The 12,022-nt window shown below is 35.7% G+C and overlaps 1 protein-coding gene across 1 annotated transcript in view; it reads right to left on the minus strand.

Annotated features, from left to right (window-relative positions):
• Positions 1-12,022, minus strand: part of KLHL1 (kelch like family member 1) — a 385,159-nt gene that overhangs the window by 245,417 nt on the left and 127,720 nt on the right. The window lies entirely within an intron of this gene.

Raw genomic sequence — 12,022 nt, forward strand, 5'->3', positions numbered from 1 at the left:
TTCCATTTCCATGGAATATATTTTTTTAATTTTTAATTTTTTATAAACATATATTTTTATCCCCAGGGGGTACAGGTCTGTGAATCACCAGGTTTACACACTTCACAGCACTCACCAAAGCACATACCCTCCCCAATGTCCATAATCCCACCCCCTTCTCCCAAAGCCAATCCCCCCAGCAACCCTCAGTTTGTTTTGTGAGATTAAGAGTCACTTATAGTTTGTCTCCCTCCCAATCCCATCTTGTTTCATTTATTCTTCTCCTACCCACTTAAGCCCCCATGTTGCATCACCACTTCCTCATATCAGGGAGATCATATGATAGTTTTCTATCTCTGCTTGACTTATTTCGCTAAGGATGATACGCTCTAGTTCCATCCATGTTGTCACAAATGACAAGATTTCATTTCTTTTGATGGCTGCATAGTATTCCATTGTGTATATATACCACTTCTACTTGATCCATTCATCTGTTGATGGACATCTAGGTTCTTTCCATAGTTTGGCTATTGTGGACATTGCTGCTATAAACATATGGGTGTATGTGCCGCTTTGGATCACTACGTTTGTATATTTATGGTAAATACTCAGTAGTGCAATTGCTGGGTCATAGGGCAGTTCTATTTTCAACATTTTGAGGAACCTCCATGCTGTTTTCCAGAGTGGCTGCACCAGCTTGCATTCCCACCAACAGTGTAGGAGGGTTCCCCTTTCTCTGCATCCTCGCCAGCATCTGTCATTTCCTGACTTGTTGATTTTAGCCATTCTGACTGGTGTGAGGTGATATCTCATTGTGGTTTTGATTTGTATTTCCCTGATGCTGAGTGATATGGAGCACTTTTTCATGTGTCTGTTGGCCATCTGGATGTCTTCTTTGCAGAAATGTCTGTTCATGTCCTCTGCCCATTTCATGATTGGATTATTTGTTCTTTGGGTGTTGAGTTTGCTAAGTTCTTTAGAGATTCTGGACACTAGTCCTTTATCTGATATGTCGTTTGCAAATATCTTCTCCCATTCTGTCAGTTGTCTTTTGATTTTGTTAACTGTTTCCTTTGCTGTGCAAAAGCTTTTGATCTTGATGAAATCCCAATAGTTCATTTTTGCCCTTGCTTCCCTTGCCTTTGGCGTTGTTCCTAGGAAGATGTTGCTGTGGCTGAGGTCGAAGAGGTTACTGCCTGTGTTCTCCTCAAGGATTTTGATGGATTCCTTTCGCACATTGAGGTCCTTCATCCATTTTGAGTCTATTTTCGTGTGTAGTGTAAGGAAATGGTCCAATTTCATTTTTCTGCACGTGGCTGTCCAATTTTCCCAGCACCACTTATTGAAGAGGCTGTCTTTTTTCCATTGGACATTCTTTCCTGCTTTGTCGAAGATTAGTTGACTGTAGAGTTGAGGGTCTATTTCTGGGCTCTCTATTCAGTTCCATTGATCTATGTGTCTGTTTTTGTGCCAGTACCATGCTGTCTTGATGATGACAGCTTTGTAATAGAGCTTGAAGTCCGGAATTGTGATGCCACCAACGTTGGCTTTCTTTTTCAATATCCCTTTGGCTATTCGAGGTCTTTCTGGTTCCATATAAATTTTAGAATTATTTGTTCCATTTCTTTGAAAAAGATGGATGGTACTTTGATAGGAATTGCATTAAATGTGTAGATTGCTTTAGGTAGCATAGACATTTTCACAATATTTATTCTTCCAATCCAGGAGCATGGAACATTTTTCCATTTCTTTGTGTATTCCTCAATTTCTTTCATGAGTACTTTATAGTTTTCTGAGTATAGATTCTGTGTCTCTTTGGTTAGCTTTATTCCTAGGTATCTTATGGTTTTGGGTGCAAATGTAAATGGGATTGACTCCTTAATTTCTCTTTCTTCTGTCTTGCTTTTGATGTAGAGAAATGCAACTGATTTCTGTGCATTGATTTTATATCCTGACACTTTACTGAATTCCTGTTTAAGTTCTAGCAGTTTTGGAGTGGAGTCTTTTGGGTGTTCCACATATAGTTTCATATCATCTGTGAAGAGCGATAATTTGACTTCTTCTTTGCCAATTTGGATGCCTTTAATTTTCTTTTGATCTCTGATTGCTGAGGCTAGGACCTCTAGTACTATGTTGAATAGCAGTGGTGATAGCGGACATCGCTGCCGTGTTCCTGACCTTAGCGGAAAAGCTTTCAGTTTTTCTCCATTGAGAATGATATTTGCGGTGGGTTTTTCATAGATGGCTTTGATGATATTGAGGTATGTGCCCTCTATCCCTACACTTTGAAGAGTTTTGATCAGAAAGGGATGCCGTACTTTGTCAAATGCTTTTTCAGCATCTATGGAGAGTATCATATGGTTCTTGTTCTTTCTTTTATTGATGTGTTGTATCACATTGACTGATTTGCGGATGTTGAACCAACCTTGCAGCCCTGGAATAAATCCACTTGGTCGTGGTGAATAATCCTTTTAATGTACTGTTGAATCCTATTGGCTAGTATTTTTTTAAGTATTTTTTCATCTGTGTTCATCAAGGATATTGGTCTATAGCTCTCTTTTTTGATGGGATCCTTGTCTGGTTTTAGGATCAAGGTGATGCTGGCCTCATAAAATGAGTTTGGAAGTTTTTCTTCCATTTCTATTTTTTGGAACAGTTTAAGGAGAATAGGAATTAGTTCTTCTTCAAATGTTTCGTAGAATTCCCCCGGGAAGCCGTCTGGCCCTGGGCTTTTGTTTGTTTGGAGATTTTTAATGACTGTTTCAATCTCCTTACTGGTTATGGGTCTGTTCAGGCTTTCTATTTCTTCCTGGTTCAGTTGTGGTAGTTTATATGTTTCTAGGAATGCATCCATTTCTTCCAGATTGTCAATTTTATTGGCGTAGAGTTGCTCATATTATGTTCTTATAATAGTTTGTATTTCTTTGGTGTTAGTTGTGATCTCTCCTCTTTCATTCATGATTTTATTTATTTGGGTCCTTTCTCTTTTGTTTTTGATAAGTCTGGCCAGGGGTTTATCAATTTTATTAACTCTTTCAAAGAACCAGCTCCTAGTTTCGTTGATTTGCTCTATTGTCTTTTTGGTTTCTATTTCATTGTTTTCTGCTCTGATCTTTATTATTTCTCTTCTCCTGCTTGGCTTAGGGTTTCTTTCTTGTACTTTCTCCAGCTCCTTTAGGTGTAGGGTTAGGTTGTGTATCTGAGATCTTTCTTGTTTCTTGAGAAAGGCTTGTACCACTATATATTTTCCTCTCAGGACTGCCTTTGTTGTGTCCCACAGATTTTGAACCGTTGTGTTTTCATTATCATTTGTTTCCATGATTTTTTTCAATTCTTCTTTAATTTCCCGGTTGACCCATTCATTCTTTAGAAGGATGCTGTTTAGTCTCCATGTATTTGGGTTCTTTCCAAACCTCCTTTTGTGGTTGAGTTCTAGCTTTAAAGCATTGTGGTCTGAAAATATGCAGGGAATGATCCCAATCTTTTGATACCGGTTGAGTCCTGATTTAGGACCGAGGATGTGATCTATTCTGGAGAATGTTCCATGTGCACTAGAGAAGAATGTGTATTCTGTTGCTTTGGAATGAAATGTTCTGAATATATCTGTGATGTCCATCTGGTCAGTGTGTCGTTTAAGGCCTTTATTTCCTTGCTGATCTTTTGCTTGGATGATCTGTCCATTTCAGTGAGGGGAGTGTTAAAGTCCCCTACTATTATTGTATTATTGTTGATGTGTTTCTTTGATTTTGTTATTAATTGGTTTATATAGTTGGCTGCTCCCACGTTGGGGGCATAGATATTTAAAATTGTTAGATCTTCTTGTTGGACAGACCCTTTGAGTATGATATAGTGTCCTTCCTCATATCTTATTATAGTCTTTGGCTTAAAATCTAATTAATCTGATATAAGGATTGCTACTCCTGCTTTCTTCTGATGTCCATTAGCATGGTAAATTCTTTTCCACCCCCTCACTTTAAATCTGGAGGTGTCTTCGGGGTTAAAATGAGTTTCTTGGAGGCAAGATATAGATGGGTTTTGTTTTTTTATCCATTCTGATACCCTGTGTCTTTTGACAGGGGCATTTTGCCCATTAACATTCAGGGTAACTATTGAGAGATATGAATTTAGTGCCATTGTATTGCCTGTAAGGTGACTGTTACTGTATATGGTCTCTGTTCCTTTCTGATCTACTACTTGTAGGCTCTCTCTTTGCTTAGAGGACCCCTTTCAATATTTCCGGTAGAGTTGGTTTGGTGTTTGCAAATTCTTTCAGTTTTTGTTTGTCCTGGAAGCTTTTAATCTCTCCTTCTATTTTCAATGATAGCCTAGATGAATATAGTATTCTTGGCTGCATGTTTTTCTCGTTTAGTGCTCTGAAAATATCATGCCAGCTATTTCTGGCCTGCCAGGTCTCTGTGGATAAGTCAGCTGCCAATCTAATATTTTTACCATTGTATGTTACAGACTTCTTTTCCCGGGCTGCTTTCAGGATTTTCTCTTTGTCACTGAGACTTGTAAATTTTACTCTTAGCTGAACGGGGTGTGGGCCTATTCTTATTGATTTTGAGGGGTGTTCTCTGAACCTCCTGAATTTTGATGCTCGTTCCCTTTGCCATATTGGGGAAATTCTCCCCAATAATTCTCTCCAGTATACCTTCTGCTCCCCTCTCTCTTTCTTCTTCTTCTGGAATCCCAATTATTCTAATGTTGTTTCGTCTTATGGTGTCACTTATCTCTCGAATTCTCTGCTCGTGGTCCAGTAGCTGTTTGTCCCTCTTTTGCTCAGCCTCTTTATTCTCTGTCATTTGGTCTTCTATATCACTAATTCTTTCTTCTGCCTCACTTATCCTAGCAGTGAGAGCCTCCATTTTTTATTGTACCTCATTAATAGCTTTTTTTATTTCAACTTGGTTAGATTTTAATTCTTTTATTTCTCCAGAAAGGGCTTTTACATCTCTCGAGAGGGTTTCTCTAATATCTTCCATGCCTTTTTCGAGTCCGGCTATAACCTTCAGAATTGTTATTCTGAACCCTAGATCTGACATATTACCAATGTTTGTATTGATTAGGTCCCTAGCCTTCGGTACTGCCTCTTGTTCTTTTTTTTGTGTTGAATTTTTCCGTCCTGTCATTTTGTCCAGATAAGAGTATATGAAGGAGCAAGTAAAATACTAAAAGGGTGGCAACAACCCCAGGAAAATATGCTTTAACCAAATTAGAAGAGATCCCAAATCGTGAGGGGGGAGAAAGTGAATAAAAAGAGGTTCAAAAAGGAAGAAAGAAAAAAAAGAAAAAAGAAAAAAAAAAGAAAAGAATTTAAAAAAAAGAAAACAAATAAGAAAAATATAAAAAAGAAAATATATATATATATATATATATATATATATATATATAAAACGTTAAAAAAGAAAAAGGTAAAAGTTATAAAAAAAAAATTACCAGAAGGCAAGAAAAAAAACAAAAAATGAAAAAGAAAAAAATTAAATTAACTGCAAGACTAAAAAAAATCACAGGGAAATAGCCATGAGTTCCGTGCTTTGCTTTCTCCTCCTCTGGAATTCTGCTGCTCTCTTTGGTATTGAAACCGCACTCCTTAGTAGGTAAACTTGGTCTCGGCTGGATTTCTTGTTGATCTTCTGGGGAAGGGGCCTGGTGTAGTGATTCTCAAGTGTCTTTGCCCCAGGCGGAATTACACCGCCCTTACCAGGGGCCGGGGTGAGTAATCCGCTCAGGTTTGCTTTCAGGCGCTTTTGTTCCCTGAGCGCTTTTTGTAGAGTTCCGGAGGACGGGAATACAAATGGTGGCCTCCTGGTCTCCCGCCTGGAGGAGCCGAGAGCCCAGGGCCCCACTCCTTAGTGTGCCCTCAGAGAACAGCGCCCAGTATCTCCCGTCTGCCTGACCTCCGGCCGCGCTCTGAGCTCATAGAGCCTGCGACTGGTTCAAGGTAACACCGAGCTGTGAGCTTACTGTCGGCTCTGTCTCTGTAGCCGGCTTTCCCGTTCCAATACCCGCAAGCTCTGCGACACTCAGACACCCCCGATCCTTCTGTGACCCTGCAGGACCTGAGGCCACGCTGACCCCGCGTGGGCTTCGCCCCGGTTTAGCCTCTGGAGCAATGTCCCTCAGCAGAACAGACTTTTAAAAGTCCTGATTTTGTGTGCCGTTGCTCCGCCGCTTGCTGGGAGCCGGCCCCTCTCCCCGGGGTCTATCTTCCCGTCGCTTTGGATTCACTTCTCCGCCGGTCCTACCTTTCAGAAAGTGGTTGTTTGTCTGTTTCCAGAATTGCTGTTCTTCTTCTCTTTGATTTGCCGATGGATTTTCAGGTGTTTCCAATCTTTAGATAAGCTATCTAGCTGATCTCCAGCTAGCTGAAGTAGTCTCAGCCTGCTACTTCTCCGCCATCTTGACTCCTCCCTCCTCCTTGGAATATTTTTCTCCATTCTTTTCTTTTGGAGACTATGTGTGCTCTGAAAGCCTAAGTGAGTGTCTTATAAGCAGCATAGAGTTGGGTCTTATTTTATAATCCATTCATTCACACTATACCTTTTGATTGGATAATTTAATCCAGTTATATTTAGAATAATTATTGATAGGTAAGGATGTCCAATGCCACCTAATTGTTTTCTGGCTGTTTTGCCAAAACAACCTATAAGTATAAATATAAATATAAAAGTCTATTTTAAGCTGATAGCAACTTAATCTCAATCACATACAAAAACTACTTTTTTTTTACTCCACACATATTTTGTTTGATGTTACAATTTACCTCTTTGTATACTGTACATCCATTAACTCATGATGATTGCAATAATTATCTTTAAAATTTTTGTCTTCTTTTTTTTTGTCTTCTAATCTCTGTATTAAAGTTACATGATTAACACATTATGACATTACAGTTAAAATTTTTTTTTTTTAGATTTTATTTATTTGACAGACAGAGATCACAAATAGGCAGAGAGGCAGGCAGAGTGAGAGGGGGAAAGCAGGCTCCCTGCTGAGCAGAGGGCCCTGTGTGAGGCTCAATCCCAGGACCCTGGGATCATAACCTTAGCCAAAGGCAGAGGCTTTAACCCACTGAGCCACCCAGGCGCCCCTTAAATATTCTGAATTTGACTGTATATTTGGCTTTACAAGTATGGTTTATACTTTCAAGGTTTCATGTTACTAATTCAAGTTCATTCATTTCAGCTTGAAGAGCAACTTTCAGCATTTCTTCTAAGGCATGTCTAGTGGTGACATATTTTCTTAGCTCATGATCCTTGCAGCTTTGCATTATTGTCTATGCATTCAAGGAAGTATTCTATGAATGCATTGTCTATGCATTCATAGAAGCCCTCTGGAAGCTGGGTACCATGGGTACTGCCTGGAACTGTGACTATTACATGGGGCCACTGAAGCCAGAAGGCACTGAGAACTTTTTTTTTTTTAATCCTGAAGTTTTTCAGAGCCTTATTAACTATAAAGCTGATTTAAAAAAAAAAAAAAATTTTTTTTTTTTTTTTTTTGACAGAGCGAACATAAGCAGGGGGTGGCAGGCAGACGGAGAGGGAGAAGCAGGCTCCCCCACAGAGCATGGAGCCCAATGTGGGGCTCGATCCCAAGACCCTATCATCATGACTGAGCCTAAGGCAGCTGCTTAACCAACTAAGCCACCAAGTCACCCTATCAGGCTGACTGAGAGATTTAGGTGGATGTTGGATTTAATAAAATAGAAGAGAGGAGCTACTCTTCTGTCATCACAGAAAATCTATGTAAATAAACTTTCCATCAGTACAGATATAGTACTACTTGTCTACTTCTGAATATTAATATCAAAATTACTTATGAAAGTATTTTTTTACTGCATTTAATATGTTTTAACTGTTTATTTAAAAATAGGTTTTATTTATTTATTTGAGAAAGAGAGAGAGAGAGTGCACAAGTAGGCAAAGGGTCAGAGGGAGAGGGAGAAGCAAACTCTGCTGAACAGGGAGCCTGATGTGGGGCTTGATCCCAAGACCCTGAGATCATGACCTGAGCTGAAGGCAGACACAACTGACTGAGCCACTCAAGTTCCCCTAAGTGTTTCTAAATATATCATTTCAATTGCCACTTTTAGCTTCAACTATTTTCATGATACTAATGCTCTGTAAAAAATACTAAAATCATATATATGTATCATATATATACACATATCTATATATATGTGTATTTCTATGCACATAAAATTATAAATAATACTATTTCCAACTCAGAAGATGTTAGCTGTTTAAGATTTTCTCGTTTACTTCTGTGTAATGCGCTTACTCCTAATAATGGCTAGAGAGGGAAAAACTTTCACAGACTAAATGGTATTTCATTCTATACCTATACATTTTAACGAAGTAGGCCCTGAAAACCCTTTAATTCTCCTAGCATTGAAAATTTGGCGGTCCAGGGATGCCTGGGTGGCTCAGTTGGTTAAAGTAGTCTGCCTTCGGCTCAGGTCATAATCACAGGATCCTGGGATCAAGTCCTGCACCCAGCTCCTTGTTCTGCCTGCTGCTCCCCTGCGTGTGCTCTCTCTCTGACAAATGAATAAATAAATAAATAAAATCTTAAAAAAGAAGAAATGAAAAGAAAATTGCCTTTCCAATGATTAAAATTGATCCTGTCAGTCTAATTTTTAGCATCTGACATCCCTGATTACAGGTAGACTACCTAACAAAAATTCCCTATATTTAATACTCAGGGATTTATATTCAGTTTTTTTGGTACACTTGTTGCTGATCAATTATTCTGGGCCATTTATGGGAAGTTTATATTTATTTTACAATTTCTCTGAAAACATAAAGCACAGATAAACTCAGAATTTTGATTATTTTCCATGACAAAAATGTATTAACATGTCATCTTAAGTATTACTAGCTTTTTAGAACTAACTTACTTAAATATATGCTTAGCAGTAATTGAATGTATCTATATAAGCATTACATTTCATAAATACATTAATAGTTATGACTTATATCAGGTTAAAAACATATATACAATATAACCAGAACAAAAACAAAGGGTTTTATGGAGAGCCTTTTAATAGTCATAATCTATTAACTTAAGTAGGGATTGATTTGAAAGGTTTGAATGATGAGATAATAATAAGAAATTAAATATACATTACTTTATGAATGAATATTTAGTGAGTGCTTATAAGATTAGCTTTCAGTGTCTTTCCTAAAGGAGCAGTAGATCTTAATGTAAATTGCTTCTTTTTTTCATTATTTGAAATTATTATAATAGCCCCATGTTCCAGTGCTAATGATTGTAACATCATATATATTTTGCCCAAAGGCAATACTCATCTGTGCTAATCAAAATATAACAAAATAAGTAAAACCCATTTGTTTGTTACTGATGCTAAGATGATTATTTATTTATAGTAAAGAACGGATTTTGCATTAATTATCAGCATTTTACTGTGCAAAAGTGTAAATAAGGACATACAATGTAACTGTGATTACTAAAAACAGCACTTGCCTTTTCCCCATGCCCCATAAATATTTTCCCACATATTAGTTAATGTATGTTTAACTTAGAATCGTAAGTACATAAATTACTTATAAAATAGTACTAAAGTCTTAAGTCATGATGTAAAGAAAATATAAATTCTTATTTGCATGAATTTAGCACTTAGCCTTAGGCTAAAATTTTTCTTATCACATTTAAGGAAAGTATAGATGTTGACAATAATTACTCGCTGTAATGTCTGCTAACTACATAAAATATTTAAACGTTCAAATTTATATGTGTAAAAGTAACAATTACCCAGACATTTTAGGATAATCTAAAGTAACAAGCAAGTTTATTTCTTAGTCATCTTGATTATTATAAAATAATTTGTATAATTAAGTTATTTAGAAAATAATATTAAAAATCTAGATAAAAAGAATAACAAAGAAAACAATGTAGAATATAATTAACATGAGAGAATTGTTCAGTATACTGATTAAAAATACTTCAAATGAGAAATATTAAATTACTACCAATATAAGGCTATAAAATAAGATTATGTAAATTACATGAAACACTTCTCTTTTAAAATATTAATGAGCATTTGATGTGCTAATATACTTTTGAATTGATTGAGTCCCTCTGTCTTTTTACACACACACACACACACACACACACACATATAATTATTTAACCAATTTATAAGTTAAATGAGGTAAATTTATTTACACTCTCAAATTAAGAATATCTTTTACAATAGAATTTTTAACTAGATGCTATTAAGATGAGATTTCAGGATAATTTGCATATTTGCCACAAATATTACAACATTGAATATCTCAATAATAATGACTATTTGTTAATGGCTTTCTGCTGATAATAATGCACTGTCATAGAAATATTTGAAAATGCATGTGGATAGTATATTATTAGAATTGTTGCCATAGTTAACTGATATTTTGAATCCTACGAGACCTACATTAGTTTTTCAATGTTAAGTGTTCCCTCCTATGCATTTCTTGTGTATCAAATTCACTTTCACATTTTAATATTGCTATTATAGCAGAAATATAGCTTAATTCTTCAGGAATGTTTTTAATAGTTAGCACTTAGATGTAAATACACTACCTAAATAATAAAATTTAAATTAAAAATATAGGAAAGAGGAGTACATTGAAAATATTTTTTTATATGTTGATAACTTACACTTTCTACCAATTCACTAGCATTAATAATAATAACATACATCAGGGTAGTCTAAGGCTATTTGCCTATATATTCAACTATTTAAAATAATAAAATAATAAGTATCAAAATTAAATTATTTTCTCAATTGTAATTTCAAAATAAAAAATAGAAAAACAAGTAAGAAATATCAAATTTAATGAATTTTCATAAATGAAGTAGTAAGAAATTAATGCAAAAAATAATTGGATGTTTAGTTCTTGTAACCTAGAATTATAAATCATAAATACATAAGGGATGTTTAAAAGCATATTATTTTTCAAATATATTGGACCATAAGAATCATATTAGTATGTTATAAATTTTTTTAAATTAATAAATGCAAAATAAAGATGTCAACATGAAATACTTTTTTTAACTTATTTATTGAAGAGAGAGAGAAAACACAGGAGAAGGGTATGGGGCAGAGGGAGAAGGAGACTCCCTGCTGAGCAGGGAGCCTGTCAAAGGGCTGGATGCAGGGACTCCAGCATCAGGATCTGAGCCAAAGGCAGGCTTAGCCACTGAGCCACCCAGGCGCCCCAACATGAAATACTTTAAATTTCCTAGTTGAAACAAATAATATATACCCAAGAAAACCAAATTTTTTTTAATTGTGGCAGAAACATATATCTCATTTCAGATCTTAAGTACATTCTCCTCGGTTAAAATGGATTTCCACTTAGTGTAATTATGATTCACATTAAATGGACTATTTATCAAAACTAGGTAGAGGGAGTTTCATTTTTGAGGTATTTATATTTGCTTTATTTATTAAAAGAGATTACTTAAAATAGCACTGTAATTCTTCCCACAAAAGAAATAAGGAGTAAAAGAAAAATAATTCAAGCTCCCTTAAAAATATAGATTCTCAACTACTATAAATAAATGTAGCTATGATCATTTGACAAAACTTAGTAGGATACATTTGTGATTTAGAATTCTGCCAATTTACCCATATGCTTCATTATTCTTTGCATTTAAATAATAGCATTATGAAAAATGGCATGTGTTAATAGATGGAATAGCAAGTTGTTCTTGATGTTCTTATTGGAAAATCTTAGCTTTGATTCTCAGTGATTTTTTGATAATCTAATCTCTGAGCCTGATAACATTTGAGAGCATAACAATCACTTAATGAATAAACACATGGGAACACACAGACACAATATTTTTATAATAAAGTATCATGCATATCATATTTATTATATGATAAATTACCTGGAAATTCATAACAAAATATCAAAGTCAAAATATTTCAAATTTCATTCGAACCCCCTTCTTTCTTCTATGAATCAAAGGCCTGAAATTTTGAGTCCTTTAACATAGGGATCAGCAAATTATGGCCTATAGA

This window comes from Mustela nivalis (assembly GCF_964662115.1).
Source record: "Mustela nivalis genome assembly, chromosome: 15".
Taxonomy (NCBI): Eukaryota; Metazoa; Chordata; class Mammalia; order Carnivora; family Mustelidae; genus Mustela; species Mustela nivalis.